The following is a 17,286-nucleotide window of genomic DNA, read 5'->3' on the forward strand; positions in this document are numbered from 1 at the left end:
AGTGCAGCTTGGACTTCTTCCTTCAATACCATTGGTACCTGATCATATGCTACCTCCTGAAATGGTTGTACATCGACCAAGTCTTTTTGTACACTGACTGTGTATTCCTTCCATCTTCTTTTGACGCTTCCTGTGTCATTTAATATTTTCCCTGTAGAATCCTTCAATATTGCAACTTGAGGCTTGAATTTTTTCTTCAGTTCTTTCAGATTGAAAAATGCAGAGCATGTTCTTCTCTTTTGTTTTTCCATCTTCAGGTCTTTGCACATGTTATTATAATACTTTACTTTGTCTTCTTGAGACCTCCCTTTGAAATCTTCTGTTCAGCTCTTTGTCTTCATCATTTCTTCCTTTCACTTTAGCTACTTGACATTAAGGAGAAAGTTTTAGAGTCTCTTCTGACACCCATTTTGGTCTTTTCTTTCTCTCCTGTCTTTTTAATGACCTCTTACTTTCTTCATGTATGATGTCCTTGATATCATTCCACAACTCTTCTGGTCTTCGGTCATTAGTGTTCAACAAGTCAAATCTATTCTTGAGGTGGTCTCTAAACTCAGGTGGGATATGCTTAAGGTCGTACTTTGCCTCTCATGGCCTTGTTCTAATTTTCTTCATCAGTTTCAACTTGAACTTGCCTATGAACAATTCATGGTCTGTTCCACAGTCGGCCCCTGACTTTGTTCTGCCTGATAATATTGAGATTTTCCATCATCTCTTTCCATACATGTAGTCAATTTGATTCGAGGTTTACAAGTATAGTTGCCATTTATGTTGGTGAATAAAGGTATTTGCAATGAAGAAGAAGTTGGTCTTGCAAAATTCTATCGTGTGATCTCTGGCATGATTTCTATCACCAAGGCATATTTTCCAACTACCAATCCTTCTTTTTTGTTTCCAGCTTTCACATTCCAATCATCAGGAATTATCAATGCATCTTGTTTACATGGTCTATTAATTTCAGACTGCAGAAGATGGTGAAAGTCTTCAATTTCTGTCTCTTTGCCCTTAATGGTTGGTGCATAAATTTGAATGATAGTCATACTAACTGGTCTTCCTTATAGGCTTATGGATATTATCCTGTCACTGACAGCATTGTACTTTAGGATAGATCTTGAAATGTTCTTTTTTAGGATGAATGAAACGCCATTCCTCTTCCAGTTGTCATTCCCGGCATAGTAGACCATATGATTGTGCGATTCAAAATGGCCAGTACCAGTCCATTTCAGCTCACTACTGCCTAGAACATCACTGTTTATGGGTTCCATTTCATTTTTGACAATTTCTAATTTTTCTAGATTCACAGTTCATACATTCCACATTCTGTTTATTAATGGATGTTTGCAGCTGTTTCTTCTCATTTTGAGTCCTGCCACATCAGCAAATGAACGTCCAGAAAGCTTGACTCCATCCATGCCATAAAGATCGACTCTCCTTTGAGGAAACAGTTCTTTCCTTGCCATATTTTGAGTGCCTTCCAACCCAAAGGGCTTATCTTCTGACATTATATCAATGTTCTGCTGCTATTCGTGAGGTTTTTACTGGCTAATTCTTTTCAGAAGTAGACCGCTGGGTCCTTCTTTCTTGTCTATCTTAGTCTGGAAGTTCAGCTGAAACCTGTCTACCATGAGCGACCCTGCTGGTGTTTGAATACTGGTGGCTTAGCTTTCAGCATCACAACAACATGCAAGGCCCACAGTACGACAACTGACAGACACATGAGGGACATGGAATGTACCAAGTATGAATCAAGGAAAATTAGAAGTCATCAAAAATGAAATAGAACGCTTTAAAATTGATACCCTAGGCATTAGTCAGCTGAAATGGACTGGTATTGGCTGTTTTGAATAGGGCAATAATATGCTGTACTATGCTGAGAATGACAAATTCAAGAAAACGGTGTCGTATTCATTATTAAAAAGAACACTAAAAGATCTATCCTGAAGTACAATGTCAGTGACAGGATAGTCACTTACAAGGAAGACCAGTTAACACTATTATTCAAATTTACACACCAAACACTAATGCCAAAGATGAAGAAATTGAACATTTTTACCAACTTCTGCAGTCTGAAATTGATCAAACATGCAGTCAAGACTCATTGGTAATTGCTGGTGATTGGAATGTGAAAGTTGGAAACAAAGCAGGATCAGTAGTTGGAAAATATGGCCTTGGTTCTAGAGACAATGCTAGAGCTCAAATGAGAGAATTTTGCAAGACCAATGACTTATTCCTCAGAAGTATTTTTTTTCAACAACATAAATGGCAACTATACATGTGGACCTGCCCAGTGAAATACACAGGAATCAAATTGACTGTATCAGTGGAAAGAGATGATGGAGAAACTCAACATCATCATCAGAACAAGGCCAGAGTACAACTGCAGAACAGACCATCAATTTTTCATAAGTAAGTTGAAGTTGAAGAAAATTAAAGCAAGCCCATGAGAGCCAAAGAGTCTTGAGTATATCCCACCTGAATTTAGAGACCATCACAAGAATAGATTTGAGACATAGAACGTTAATGACCAGTGATCAGAAGAGTTGTGCAGTAACATCAAAGACATTGTATATGAAGAAAGCAAGAGGTCATTAAAAAGACAAAAAACAAAGAAAAGGCCAAAGTGGATGTCAGCAGAGACTCTGAAACTTGTTCCTGAACATTGAGTAGCTAAAACAAATGAAACCCAACAACCCTACAAAGTAGATATGCTGCTTATATTTTTTGTATATTTACTGAATTAAAAGTACATGAAATTTAATGCCAATCTATTTTCTGAAATGTTATTCCCATTTAAACTTTTATCAGCAGTATATCAAAGAGTCTATATAATCGTATTTTTTAACACCATTGGGTATCTCTGCACCTTTGAAGTTTATAACAACTTATTTTTAGCTTCCATTTATTTCATTATTAATTAGGTTGAGATTTTATAAAATGTTTATTGACCATTTGTAAAATCTCTTGTATGAAAATTTGCACCACTATCAGTTCTTCTTTTGGGAATTAACTTTTTTCATTGATCTTTAAATGTCTTCACTTAATAAGAATATTAACTCCTTGTCTATGGTTTCTCGTATTTTCCCAGGTTCTCTTTGCCTTTTTGATGTTTTTGTTATACAAAAAGTTTTAATTTTTTACATGTAAAATATATGTTAATATTTTCTGCCATAGCATATGCCCTTAATTTTCCTCCCTCATCCTGAGATGTTAAATATTCAGTTAGATTTTCTTGTTTATAGTTTTCCAATACTTAAATTTTTGATTCACCTGGGGATTTATCATGGTACATGATGCAATGGTGGTGCAGTGGTTAAAACTTCGCTGCTAACCAAATGGTCAGCAGTTCGAATCCACCAGCCACTCCTTGAAAATCCTATGGGACAGTTCCACACTGTCCTATAGGGTCACTAGGAGTTAGAATCAACTTGACGGCTATGGGTTTGGTTTGGGTTTTTTAATGATGAAATGAGAAAGTTTAAGCTAACCTCCTCCTCCTCTCAAAGAAAAAACCAATTTCTAACACCATTTATTGAAGAATCTAATCCCTCACATCCATATGTATAATTCTAATATATAGTATTTTGTATATACATGTACATATAACATAGACAGACACATGCATACACACAATCACTATGGTCTGATTAATTTATCAATTTTTATTACATTTAGGGCAAAATCCCAGCTCAGATTTCTTCTACTAAAAAAAAAAGTTTAGCTACTCTCATTTTTTTAATATTCCAAAAGTTATATCTAAATATTTATTTCAAATTCCTAAAATGACCCCACTATAATTTTTACTTAGACGTGCAATAAGTCTATAAATTAATCTGGGAAACTAACATCTTTAAAACAGTTTATAAGGAAAAGTTTGTCTCTACACATCAGAAATTTTCCCTTTTTTTATTTAGTAAGGCTTTATAATTTACTTTATGTGCCTCATTATACTTCTTCTTAGGATGTTCCTTTACTGTATATTATTACTATCTGGAATGAAATAATTTTCTTCCATTATATCTGCTATGTAGTTATTATTTTATTGGAAAGCTACTGTCTTAGTCATCTAGTGCTGCTGTAACAGAAATACCACAAGTGGATGGCATTAACAAAGAAAAATTTATTTTCTCATAGTAAAGTAAGCTAAAAGTCCAAAATCAGGGTGTCAGCTCCAGAGGAAGGCTTCCTTTCTCTGCTGGCTCTGGAGGAAGGTCCTTGTCCTCAATCTTCCCCTGGTCAAGGATCTTCTCAGGCTCAGGAACCCTGGGTCCAAAGAACATGCTCTGCTCCCGGTACTGCTTTCTTGGTGGTAGGAGTTCCCCAACTCTCCGTTTGCTTCCCTTTTTATCTCTTGAGAGATAAAAGGTGGTGCAGGCCACACCCCAGGGAAACTCCCTTTACATTGGATCCAGAATGTGACCTGGGTAAGGGTGTTATAATCCCATCCTAATCCTCTTTAACATAAAATTACAGTCATGAAATGGAGGACAACCACACAATACTGGAAATCACGGCCCAGCCAAACTGATATACACATTTTTGGGGGGACATAATTCAATCCATGACAGCTACTTACTTGGTATCTTTTTATATACCTGATCATTTTATTGGATTATTTGTTCATATGAAGGTTTTCAAATTATTTTCTCAGGTATTGTCATGGGTTGAATTGTGTCCCCCCAAAATATGTGTTGACTTGGTCAGGCCATGATTCCCAACACTATGTGGTTGTCCTTCATTTTGTGACTGTAGTTTAATGTTAAAGAGGATTAGGGTGGGACTGTCACACCCTTCCCAGGTCACATCCCTGATCCAATGTAAACGGAGTTTCCCTGGAGTGTGGTCTGCTCCACCTTTTATCTTACAAGACATAAAAGGAAAGGGAAGTAAGCAGAGAGTGGGGGACCTCATATCACCAAGAAAGAAGCACCAGGAGCAGAGCATGTCTTTTGGACCCGGGGTTCCTGTGCAGAAAAACTCCTAGTCTAGGCGAAGACTGATGAGAAGGACCTTCCTCCAGAGCCAGCAGGAAAAGAAACCCTTCCCCTGGAGCTGAGGCCCTGAATAATTTGGACTTCTAGCCTACTAGACTGTGAGAGAATAAATTTCTCTTTGTTAAAGCCATCCACTTGTGGTATTTCTGTTATAGCAGCACTAGATGACTAAGACAAGTATTCTTGGTATATATACCATTGCCAGCAAATGAATATTTTTGTCTCATTCATTGCAAAAAAAAAAGAAAACTTTTTTTTTTTCTATTTAACATCTTATACATTGGATAGAATTCCAGAAGAGTCTCATGGTTATTTATTCATTCACTAATATTTAGTGAGTGTCTAGCCCTTTTCTGGCTAGCAATCTGAACTAGACTTAGATCGTTTTCAGAACCTCATACTTGTTTGAACCACTCATCCCATTTATTGTAATTGTAATTACATGTTTCCCATGCTAGTGTTCAGGCTTTTCATGTGGAAGATCTTTTTTTTTAGTCTTCATAACCCTAGCACATAGCTTCAAACATACTAAAAAAAAATTTTTTTTTTTCACTAATGCTTGACAAAAGGAGGGATGAATGACACAGTTTGTAGTCAGAGGCATGTCTACGAAGAATGAGCTAAGAAGGATGTGTTCATTTGGTTCAAAAGTACAACATTTCCGTCCACCAAACAGTTATCAACTTCCAACCAAAGACCTGTGATTTTGGAGAACAAAAATATTACCAGCAGTACAGCTGAAGTGAAGGGATTGCTATGCCAAGAAATGATCTGTGCAGAGAAAGCAGCAGGAAGCACGAAGACTTTGCCAAGAAATCTTATTTTTAGACTGCTTATATGCAGAATGTTCATGCCTCTCTTATCACTGGGGAGATTCTAAGTAATGAGCCTCAGAGCAGGCTTTCTTTGATATGCTTGGTAATGAGTTAATTGTGGGATCAAAGTTCTAGTAGCTACACAAATGAAATTAAGGATTTTGGTGTTTACTCTTATGCAGAAGTAAAAATGGATAGTGGTAGGGTTAGTTAATATGGAGAATAATGCGTAGAAAGTATCATTTTCTTGCCCTAATTGTCATATTAAGTCTAGGGTTCCATATGTGAATGGTGCACCTTTCATTTAAAATCTTAATCCTAAAACGTAGTTTCGAAGTTTAAGAATGTATACGTTAATTTACTGTTCTTAGCATGTCTCATTTTTAGCATATATACAAAGACTTTAACAATTCTAGTCATCGATTTGTATGTAAAGTAATTGGGAAGAGAAAAAAAGGGATTCTGTAGTCTAGACTACTGCTTTTCATATCAGGTATGTATATGTTGGGAGGAATTGACTTAAATTCAGCGGTCCAAAAATTCCATGCAAGCTATTGCTGTAGACTAACTTTATAACTAAAAAATTTGTGTTCTCTGAGTGAGAATTCTTGGATTTATACTTGTTATCATAGCTCATTCTATTCAAGCTCTAAACAAGATGTGCTGGTGGCCTTTTTTGAAGGTTGGAGGGTTGGTAATAGTAGGCCCAGGGGCCAAGACGAAAATACTGTTTTCTAAAAACAGAGAAGTTTACCAATGATGTTGTGGAATTTTCAATAAGCATACTCTGGGTAACATAAGAACTCAGATTCAATCGTTCTTTTAATCTGCATCATTTAAAATAAGGAATTGTGATAAATGGAAAGACCAGGACATTCCTTTTTGGCTGGTTACTAGTAGATAAATGCTATGTATTTGCCAAACACTCCTTACACATTCAAAAATAATGAGAAGATAAAAACAAACTAATAGGATTTTTTTTTTTAATTTCTCAAAATGGAATAAATATATTCTAAGTATTCGTGAAGAAAGATTCTGGCACATTCACAACATATAAATTGTCTCATGAACACTAAAAACAATAAATCTTTGTTATTGTCACTAATTCTGGATAAAAAAGAATTCTGGATAGTCAACAGTTATTTCATTGTGCTATTACTCATTTCACTTTCAAAAATTATGATGGGAAAAATTCTACTCTGATGCAAGACTGTTGTTGTCAGGAGCTGTCGAGTCAGTTCTGACTTATAGCAACCCTATGTACAACAGAATGAAAAACTGCCTGATTCTGCACCATCCTCACAATCTTTGCTATGCTTGAGCCCATCATTGCAGCCACTGTGTCAATCCATCTTATTGAGGGTCTTCCTCTCTTTCGCTGACCCTCTGTTTTACCAAGTATGATGTCCTTCCCCAGGAACTGGTCCCTCCTGATATGTCCAAAGTATGTGAGATGAGCCTAGCTTTTTTTTTTTTCCTCCCATTAAGATATAGTACTAGATAATAAAAATACACGACAGAAAGTATTACTCAGGTGCAGGGTTTTAAGCTAGTCAGGTATTATACTATTGTGTGGGAACACGCATAGAACCTTAGGGAGGTAAAGAAGGGAAAATAAATCAAGAATTTTCTGATGTGTATTATGATCCACAGAAAGCATATATTGTCAAAAAGAATGTAAATAATAACTAAGGTTAGCCAAAACACTGAATAGCTTTCCGCCACCCCAGACTTCAGTATTCCAAGAAAAACATTTCCTAAATGGCACTAATGCTCTTGCATAGAAACATAATATCATAAAAAATCAGGTATTTGTGAACAGTGGCTCTGTGGCTATATTTATATGTTGAATCAGGACTTTCATCATAAAAACTATAAATAAAATGTAAAACCTTTGCTTCAAATATTAGTAGTCAAATACATATATAATGCTTAAATTATTTTTTATTTTACACAATGAATCCAGAGCTGATAAGAAAGAAGCACTTACATTTTGAGTCTATAGTATCACTTCATCTAGGCTAATGTGAATAGGAAAAAACTTTTCCATTGCTAAACGATGGAAAAGTTCACTCAAACCAATAAAGTTTTAAAATATCTCTAAGTGAACAAAGCCCAAGTTTCCATCAGATGATGCTGTCTCATGAGGTTGTCTGCATATTAAGCAGTCCCAGTGGCTACAGAGCTGACTTTCAGAAACACTAAAGCTTTGAGAAGAAATAGAAACCATATTTTGGTTTAGAAAGCCAATTTTGAAAGTGTTTTTCTGAGCACATTTTCAATTCCATCTTTTTCTAAAAGCTTCTAGTTTCTACCTTTGTCTTTATCATTAAAAAAACACTGGTATTATTGAACATAATCGTTACAGCACTATTATTTAATAATTGGCACCCTATATTATACATATTTCATATAATTATATATAGTCACATTATATATATGCACACATACATATTCATATAAGTAGCTTATACACATATAATATACTTACTGTGTGCCAGACATCCTTTTAGGTGTTTTATTTTTTATGTATGTCAGCTAATCCTCCCTACAAACCTGTGTAGTATCATTATCCCCATTTTACCAAAGAAACAGAGAGCCAGAGAGGTTAAGGAACTTGCCTAAAGTCACACTTTGTAGGTGGCAGAATTAAGATTCCAAAGTTGGCAGCCCATTTTCAACATACACACTCCTAAGTACTTACAGAAGAAAGGTTAGCAGATGATTATTTTCAGTAAGAAATTGACTTCAGTGAGTAGGCAGTGATCAGCTGACAAAAAATCCTAACCTAAAGCATTGCTCACTCCTGAATATCTGACCAGGTGATGACATGGGTACATGTGTGTTTGTGTGTGTGCTCACGTCCTGTTGTTAACTGCATGTGAGAAATTCCTAAAGACATATGAGGCAGAACCTTTTAGAAAGACATTACTTATTATTTCAGAAAACGTCTGTCTATCCATTTGGTCTAAGGGCTAGAAAATTCTTTTTCATTTCTGAAAGAAATTATAAACTCTGAAGTATCTGTCTTAGGCTGGGTTCTCTAGAGAAATAAAACCAGTAAAGCATATAAATATGTATAGATAGAGTGATTTATAGGGTCGCTATGAGTCTGAATCAACTCGATGGCAGTGGGTTTGGTTTTTTGGGGGTTAGAGTGATTTATATCAAAGAAACGGCTCATGCAGATGTAGAGTCCATAATGTCCCAAGTCTGTGGGTCAGGATAAAGGCTTCTCCTAATTAATGTAACTGCAGGGGCTGGTGAACCCAAGATCAGCAAGTCGGAGAGCAGGCTTCTTGCCCACAGGCTGTGAAGACCAATGAATCCCAAGTTTGGCAGGCAAGGCCACAGGTAAGCTGCTAGCTCAAGTCCCAAGAACTGGAAGTCAGACAAACAGGAGCCAGCTGCAGGATCCAGAATGAGCAAAAGCCCCTGAGCCCTGCAGCAACGTCCACCCACACTCAGTGCAGGCCACACACCCAAGGAAACATCCCTTCAACTGATTGCCTACTCACAGCAGATCCCATCATGGGGGTGATCACATAGCAAACCTCAACTGGGACGTGACCACAACATCACACAATGGCCAAAACACTGAGAATCATGGCCCAGCCAAGTTGACATACAGTCTTAACCATTACAGTGTCTTTAGGCATTCTCTCCACTTGTAATGTCATCTTTCTTCTTCATCTACTCAAATGCCTATCTTTCAATATTCAGTCCCCACCCACAACCTTTTCTTACAAATTCTTTCCTGAACGCCACAGCCTGAATTAATACTTTGCTCATTTTAGTTACTGTAGAATATATTCATTTGGCAATTAAGTATCTCCTGTTATGTGACATTTTCTAGTTTTGCCTCATTTTTAAGCCTCCTGTCATATTTTGAATACTTATCTCTTTAGCTTGATTAAAAACTCCTTTGGGACTAAGACTGTCTTTTATTTCTTTCCATAATCCACAGAATACTGTAAAATACTTTCCACATAGAATAAATATTGGTTGATGAGATGTTCATTAAATGACCTTGGCAAAGCCTTTCATTTAACCAACGCAGAATTCAGGTCAAAAGGAGATTAAGTGAATTGTCTATGTTGTTGTCGTTGGGTGCCATCAAGGCACCTCCAACTCAACCTTATGCACAATGGAAAAAATGTTTCCTGGAGCTGCTCCATCCTCACAATTGTTGCTATGTTTGAACCCGTTGTTGCAGCCACAGTGTCAACCCATCTCATTGAGGGTCTCCGCTGATCCTCTACTTTACCATGCATGATGTCCTTCTACAGCAATGGAGTCCTGATGATGTGTTCATAGTAAACAAGAACAAGTCTTGCCATCCTTGTTCCTAAGGAGCATTCTGGTCGTACTTCCTCCAACATTGATTTGTTCATTCTTCTGGCAGTTCATGGTGTATTCAATATTTTTCACCAACACTGCAATTTGAATGTGTCAATTCTTCTTAAGTCATTCCTTTTTCATTACCCAGCTTTCACATGCATATGATATGACTGAAAAGAGAGTGGCTTGTTTTTTAAGATTTTAAAGAAGATTTTTGCCACAGATTGGCCGAATGCAATACATCATTTAATTTCTAAACTGATGCTTCTATGGGCATTGATTGTTGATCCAAGTAGAATGAAATCGTTGACAACTTCAATTTCTTCACTGTTTATCGTGATGTTTATGGGCCCAATTCTGAGGATTTTCATTTTCCTCAAATTGAAGACTTCTTACCTTTGTTGGTAAGTGCTTCACATTGTCTTCATTTTCAGCAAACAAAACTGTATCATCTTCATATTGCAGATTGTTAATGAGTCTTCCTCCCATCCTGAAACTACATTCTTGTTCATATAGTCCAGCTTCTAGGATTATTTGTTCAGTAGACAAATTGGATAAGTACGGCAAAAGAATCAACACTGCTGAACACATTTTCCAGTTTTAAACTTCACGTTATCCTTATTTTCTGTTTGAATGACTTTCTCTTGATCTATGTACAGGCTCTGCATAAGCATAAAATGTTCTAGAGTTCCCATTCTGACACACATGGAGTTACCAAGAGTCAGAATCAAGTCAGTGGCAACTGGTTATTGGTTAGACTAAACCTATAGTGAATTCAGGAGAATTCCAGGCTGACCAAGAAAAAAAATATGATGATAAGATAGCAGTGTTGCATAATAAGATATTTACTGGGGCCTACACAATGATATCATTTTTTTTTTACACAATGAAATCATCATATAGGGTCGCTATGAGTCGGAATCGACTTGACGGCACTGGGTTTGGTTTTTTTGGTTTGACACACTAATATTTGCATGTAGGGGACTACCCCCCACAGCAGGAGTTCTTCCAGAGGCAAGAGGTGCAGGGAAAGCCATAAGGGGAACAAGGCATGGAAAACTCCAGGGGACAGAAGAAGGAAAAAGGGTTGTTTTCCTTCAAGACATCCTTCTGCAGCAAGGTGGGGAGTCTCTGGCTCAGAGAATGCAAAAAGCAGGAGCACCTTAGGGTCCTTATAACTACAGGGTTTTATCTTATCTAGGTCTACCAGATGTTGGGTGCAGTTTCTTGGGGTGTATAAAGCAGGCAGGCTGTAAGTGGCTAAAAACTGCTTACTTGGATTATTTTTTTAAATAATTTGATATGTACAAATTTGAATTTGGTAAGGGGGGAACTTTTTTGGGTTAACAGGTCTCAGCTTGCCAGCTTGCTATGAAGAAGCAAATAACTTGGGACCAATATAGAGGCCACCTTCAGCTCATTTTCATAAAAAAACCTACCTAACAAATAATAGTTCTAAGTAATCTTCCTCCATCTTGGCTTTTCTAGTTTGGATCTACGTCCCTCTGCAACCAGCAACTATTTTTCCTTTGCCCTTCACAGGTCAAGAACTTACATTCTTCATTATTATAGACAGCTGTGAAGGGAAACATTTTGTTTAAAAAAAATTACTTGAACTTGTAAACAGTCTGGAAGAAATTCTTGTAATGCAAAAAAAAACCTAACCTAAGAGTACAGACCTACCTGATACAGTTCATATTTATTTGGCCTTAAGTAGACTTTTATACTGATAACCAGAAAAGGGAGCCATGATGGTGTACTTCTATAAAGAACTAAAAGATATTTCATAAGTATTTGACAGGTGAATGATTTAATAACTAAGACTGAAGCTATGCCTTAAAAACTATTTTAATTATGAGATGAGTTGTTACTAGGTCAATACCTAATGAACTGTCTAATGTAAAACATAGTTATTTTATTTTACTGGAACAATTCTACAACATATTTGAATTCTGATTGGGAGCAGTAAAGATTTCTCAGTTTGATTTTTAGCCTTCAAAGCTTACAGCTAAATGCACTGAAGGAGGTATTTCAAAACCACACTTAGGAAGAATTGTTTCTAAAAGCTAAATCAAAATGAAATAAAGTAAGTAAAAATAGCTCTTAGCACATTAAATCTAATTATTCTGTCTTAGATAATAATCTGTGTAATAGTTTGTATAAGGTTCAGGCCATTCAATTTTGAAATGCTTTGAAGATTAGGGGATGTGCTTACAACAGAAGGTATATGAAAAATGCTTAAAATGGTGGCTTAATTTATGTCACACCAAGCACTTGAGCGTGGGATTTTGTTCTATTTCATCTGATATTTTTTCTTCTCATCCTTATTTTATACCCAATAGCCTAAGCTTCAGAACAAAATGACCCCCAGGCAAGAAAGACATTAAGGCAAAATAATTCATAAAGTAAAACTAATTTTTAGTGAATTCTTCAAGGAATTCACTGCTTCTTAACATTTCAAATTAACCTTTTCATGTCACACATTATTAAAAATAAATCCAATTAAATTACATAGCTTCGGTAAGATAATTTCCCCTCGGACTTCATGATGCTATTTCTATTTCTCCAGGGAAAACGACATTTTTAAAACTAAAGAAATTATAATTTTAAACTTTATGTAGTACAAATATGTACGCAGAATTTAACAATATTTGTTGTTGTTGTTAGGTGCCCTCGAGTTGATTCTGACTCATGCTGTTGCTGTTAGGTGCCGTCAAGACTCTTCTGACTCATAGCGACCCTATGTACAACAGAACGAGACACTGCCCGGTCCTGTACTATCCTTACAATCACTTGAGTCCATTGTTGCAACCACTGTGTCAATCGCATCGTTGAGGGTCTTCTTTTCCGCTGACCCTGTACTTTACCAAACATGATGTCTTTCTCCAGGGACTGATCCCTCCTGACAGTACGTCCAAGGTATGTGAAACATAGTCTCACCATCCTTGGTTCCAAGAAGCATGCAGGTCACACTTCTTCCAAGACAAATTTGTTCATTCTTTTGGCAGTCCATGGTATATTCAATATGCTTCGCCAACACCACAATTCAAAGGCGTCAACTCTTCTTCGGTCTTCCTTATTCATCGTTTAGCTTTCACATGCATATGATGCGACTGAAAATAACATGGCTTGGGTCAGGTGCACCTTAGCCTTCAAGGTGACATCCTTGCTTTTTAACACTTTAAAGAGGTCCTTTGCAGCAGATTTGCCCAATGCAATGCCTCTTTTGATTTCTTAACTGCTGCTTCCATGGCTGTTGATTGTGGATCCAAGTAAAATGAAATCCTTGACAACTTCAATCTTTTCTCCATTTATCATGATGTTGCTTATTGTCCAGTTGTGAGGATTTTTGTCCTCTTTATGTTGAAGTGTAATCCATACTGAAGGCTGTGGTCCGCGATTTCATTAGTAAGCATTTCAAGTCCTCTTCACTTTGAGCCAGCAACATTATGTCATCTGCATAATGCAGGTTGTTAATGAGTCTTCCTCCAATCCTGATGCCCCGTTCTTCTTCATATAGTCCAGCTTCTCGGATTATTTGCTGAGCATACAGGTTGAAGAGGTATGGTGAAAGGATACAACCCTGACTCACACCTTTCCTGACTTTAAACCAATCAGTATCACCTTGTTCTGTCTTAACAACTACCTCTTGATCTATCTACAGGTTCCTCATAAGCACAATTAAGTGTTCTGGAATTCCCGTTCTCCACAATGTTATCCATAATTTGTTATGATCCACACAATCAAATTCCTTTGCATAATCAATAAAACACAAGTAAACATCCTTCTGGTATTCTCAGCTTTCAGCCAAGATCCATCTGACATCAGAAATGATATCCCTGGTTCCACGTCCTCTTCTGAATCTGGCCTGAATTTCTGGCAGTTCCGTGTTGATATACCGCTGCAGCTGCTTTTGAATGATCTTCAGAAAAATTTTGCTTGCATGTGATATTAATGATATCGTTTGATAATTTCTACATTCAGTTGGATCACCTTTCTAGGGAATAGGCATAAATATGGATCTCTTCCAGTCAGTTGGCGAGGAAGCTGTCTTCCATATTTCTTGGCATAGATGACTGAGCACTTCCAGTGCTGCCTCCATTTGTTGAAACATCTCAATTGATATTCTGTCAATTCCTGGAGCCTTGTTTTTCATCAATGTCTTGTCATCTTCCAGCACTATATCAGATGATGTTCCGCTGCTATTCATAAGGTTTTCACTGGCTAATTCTTTTCAGAAGTAGACTGCTGGTCCTTCTTCCTAGTCTGTCTTAGTCTGGAAGTTCAGCTGAAACTTGTCCTCCATGGGTGACCCTGCTGGTATTTGAATACTGGTGGCATAGCTTCCAGCACCACGGCAACTTGCAAGCCCCCACAGCATGACAAACTGACAGACAGGTGGAAGTTCTGACTCAGAGTTATTCTATATGACAGAGTAGAACTGACCCATATGATTTCCTAAGCTGAAATTTTTACAGGAGGAGATCACCAGGTCTTTTTTTCCTTGAGGAATTGCTGGCAGGTTCAAACCACTCACATTTTGGTTAGCATCCAAGCTCTTAACCTTTGCACCACCAGGGCTCCTTTTAACAATATTACTATCTCATATATCCACAATATGTGAACAGGACCATTTAGTGAATTATCTAAGAACATGGCCTCCCACAGACCTGGTTTCCCCACACAATTTATATGTAGATTGCCAATGAGGTAAGAAGCATCTTAAGAAACCTTACAACTTAATCCCACCCCTTCTGGAGCAAGGGAGAATGAAGAAAATCAAAGACACAAGGGAAAGATTAGTCCAAAGGACCAATGGACCACAACTACCACAGCCTCCACCAGACTGAGTCCACCACACCTAGATGGTGCCTGGCTACCATCATCGACTACTCTGACAGGGATCACAATGGAAGGTCCTGGACAGAGCTGGAGAAAAATGTATAACAAAATTCTAACTTACAAAAAAAGACCAGATTTACTGGTCGAATAGATACTGGAGAAACCCCGAGAGTATGGCCCCCAGACACCCTTTTAACTCAGTACTAAAGTCACCCCTGAGGTTCACCCTTCAGCCAAGGATTACACAGACCCATAAACAAAATGAGATGAAAATGGCACACCAGGACAAGAAGGTAAGAGGGGACAGGAAAGCTGGTAACGGGAGCCTAAGATCCAGAAGGCAAGAATGTTGACATGTCATGAGGTTGGCAGCCAATGTCACAAAACAATATGTGTATTAATTGTTTAATGAGAAACTAATTTGCTCTGTAAACCTTCATCTAAAGTACAATTAAAAAATAAAAAAAGAAAAGAAACCTTTCAACTCAAACACTTAAAAAATATATATTGGTTCCTCTTTAAAGGCTGGTTGCATAGTGGTTAAGTGCTATGGCCTGCTAACCAAAAGGTCAGTAGTTTGAATCCACCAGGAACTCCTTGGAAACCCTGTAGGGCAGTGCTACTCTGTTCTATAAGGTCGCTATGAGTCGGAGTCCACTCGATAACAATGGGTTCGGTTTTGGTTTTTGGTTTTAAAGGCTAAGATCATAAAAATGAGGAAAGGTAGGCAAAATAAGCCTGATAAAGAAAAGGCAGGAAAAGTAGCAATGAAGCACAATAAGTGATTAAGGGACTATCGCATTTTTAGTTATGCTAGAGACAAGTTGTAAAAGTGATTAGAACAAAACAAAGTCTTTTAAGAGATACAGTTGATACAAACACATTTGTCCCATGCTCCTTCTCTGAGGCCTAAACAGAACATTATCCTGAAATATAAATGAGCTCATATCCCATATTTGGCATCCAGAGCAATCTTTATTTTGCAACCCTCAATGCAGCACTATAAACATCCTTCTTGAAGTTTAGCAATTTGTGTTTTTCTTTTTAAATCAATGGACACTTTTGAGCATCAGCTATGTGCTAAGTGCTGTGCCTTGTGCACAGAAAACCTGCTATACAGGGGGTTAGAGCTCTTGCATTTGAGCTCAGAAACCCTGGTGGTGTAGTGGTTAAGTGCTACAGCTGCTAACCAAAAGGTTGGCAGTTTAAATCCACAAGGTGATTCTTGGAAACTCTATGGGGCAGTTCTACCCTGTCCTCTAGGGTCGCTATGAGTCAGAATCAACTTAACGGCAATGGGTTGGTTTTCATTTTTGGCCTGCATTCTAGGAATAATCCTTTAAATTCTCTAATCCTTATTTTCCTATAAAATTAAATGAGAATACTGTCTACCCTGCTGACCTCACTGTATAAAGATCAAATATATAAAATGTCATGTGCATCGAAATGCACCAAGCAAGTACATATTATTATCATAGCTGTAGTACCAGAGATAATGTCTCATATATGGTTTTTAACTCCGTAAGACCCTTAGTTCAATTCCTATCACGTACACAATTCTTAACAAATAGTGAATAAATGAATATGTCAGTGAACAGCTCATAGGAAGTAAGAGTTATCTCATTACAGCAAATAGAGAGAACTATTGTGGAGTACAGCCTCTACTTGCTTCTCGGCCCCAGGCCTGCCCTAGAGATTGCTTTCCCTATTATACTCCAAGACTAGGTTTGGGGACAGACTTTGCTCCTTCAGAGTAACAGGGTAGATGAAAGCAGCTAGCAGTGGACAACGAGATTTAGCTCTTGAAAATAAATTTAATATGATGGAAACTAACAACAATGCAACAATTAAGGGAATAACAACAATGATCACATTTTAGAGGGTATTAGTGGTTCAGTGATAGAATTCTTGCTTTCCATGCAGAAGACCTAGGTTCGACCCCTGGTCAATGCACCTCATGCACAACCACCACTTGTCTCTCATTGGAGGCTTGCATGTTGCAATGATGCTGCACAGGTTTCAGTACAGCTTCTAGAATGAAATAGACTAGGAAGAAAGGCCAGGCAATCTACTTCCAAAAATCAGCCAATGAAAGTCCTATGGATCACACTGGTCCGTTCCCCAGCGGGGGATGGCAAAGGACTGGGCAGTCTTTCCTTCCATTATGCATGAGGTTACCTTGCATTGGGGGTCAATGCAATGGCATCACAGTTCTAGGACTTTTCACCGCTCTGGTAAAAGGAATGTCCTCCTTTCACCAGTCATCCATTCACATTCTTGTAATAGATGAAGTTTGT

General features: G+C 37.5%; 1 long non-coding RNA gene across 1 annotated transcript in view; it reads left to right on the forward strand.

The window, feature by feature from the left end:
- Positions 1-16,219, forward strand: part of LOC135231421 (uncharacterized) — a 29,137-nt gene extending 12,918 nt beyond the window's left edge. The window contains exons 2-3 of the long non-coding RNA XR_010322032.1: positions 1,296-9,160; positions 10,023-16,219. This is a non-coding gene — a long non-coding RNA (uncharacterized LOC135231421). The remainder of the gene's footprint in view (positions 1-1,295; positions 9,161-10,022) is intronic.
- Positions 16,220-17,286: the final 1,067 nt, after the last annotated feature.

Source organism: Loxodonta africana, chromosome 5 (assembly GCF_030014295.1).
Source record: "Loxodonta africana isolate mLoxAfr1 chromosome 5, mLoxAfr1.hap2, whole genome shotgun sequence".
Lineage (NCBI taxonomy): Eukaryota > Metazoa > Chordata > Mammalia > Proboscidea > Elephantidae > Loxodonta > Loxodonta africana.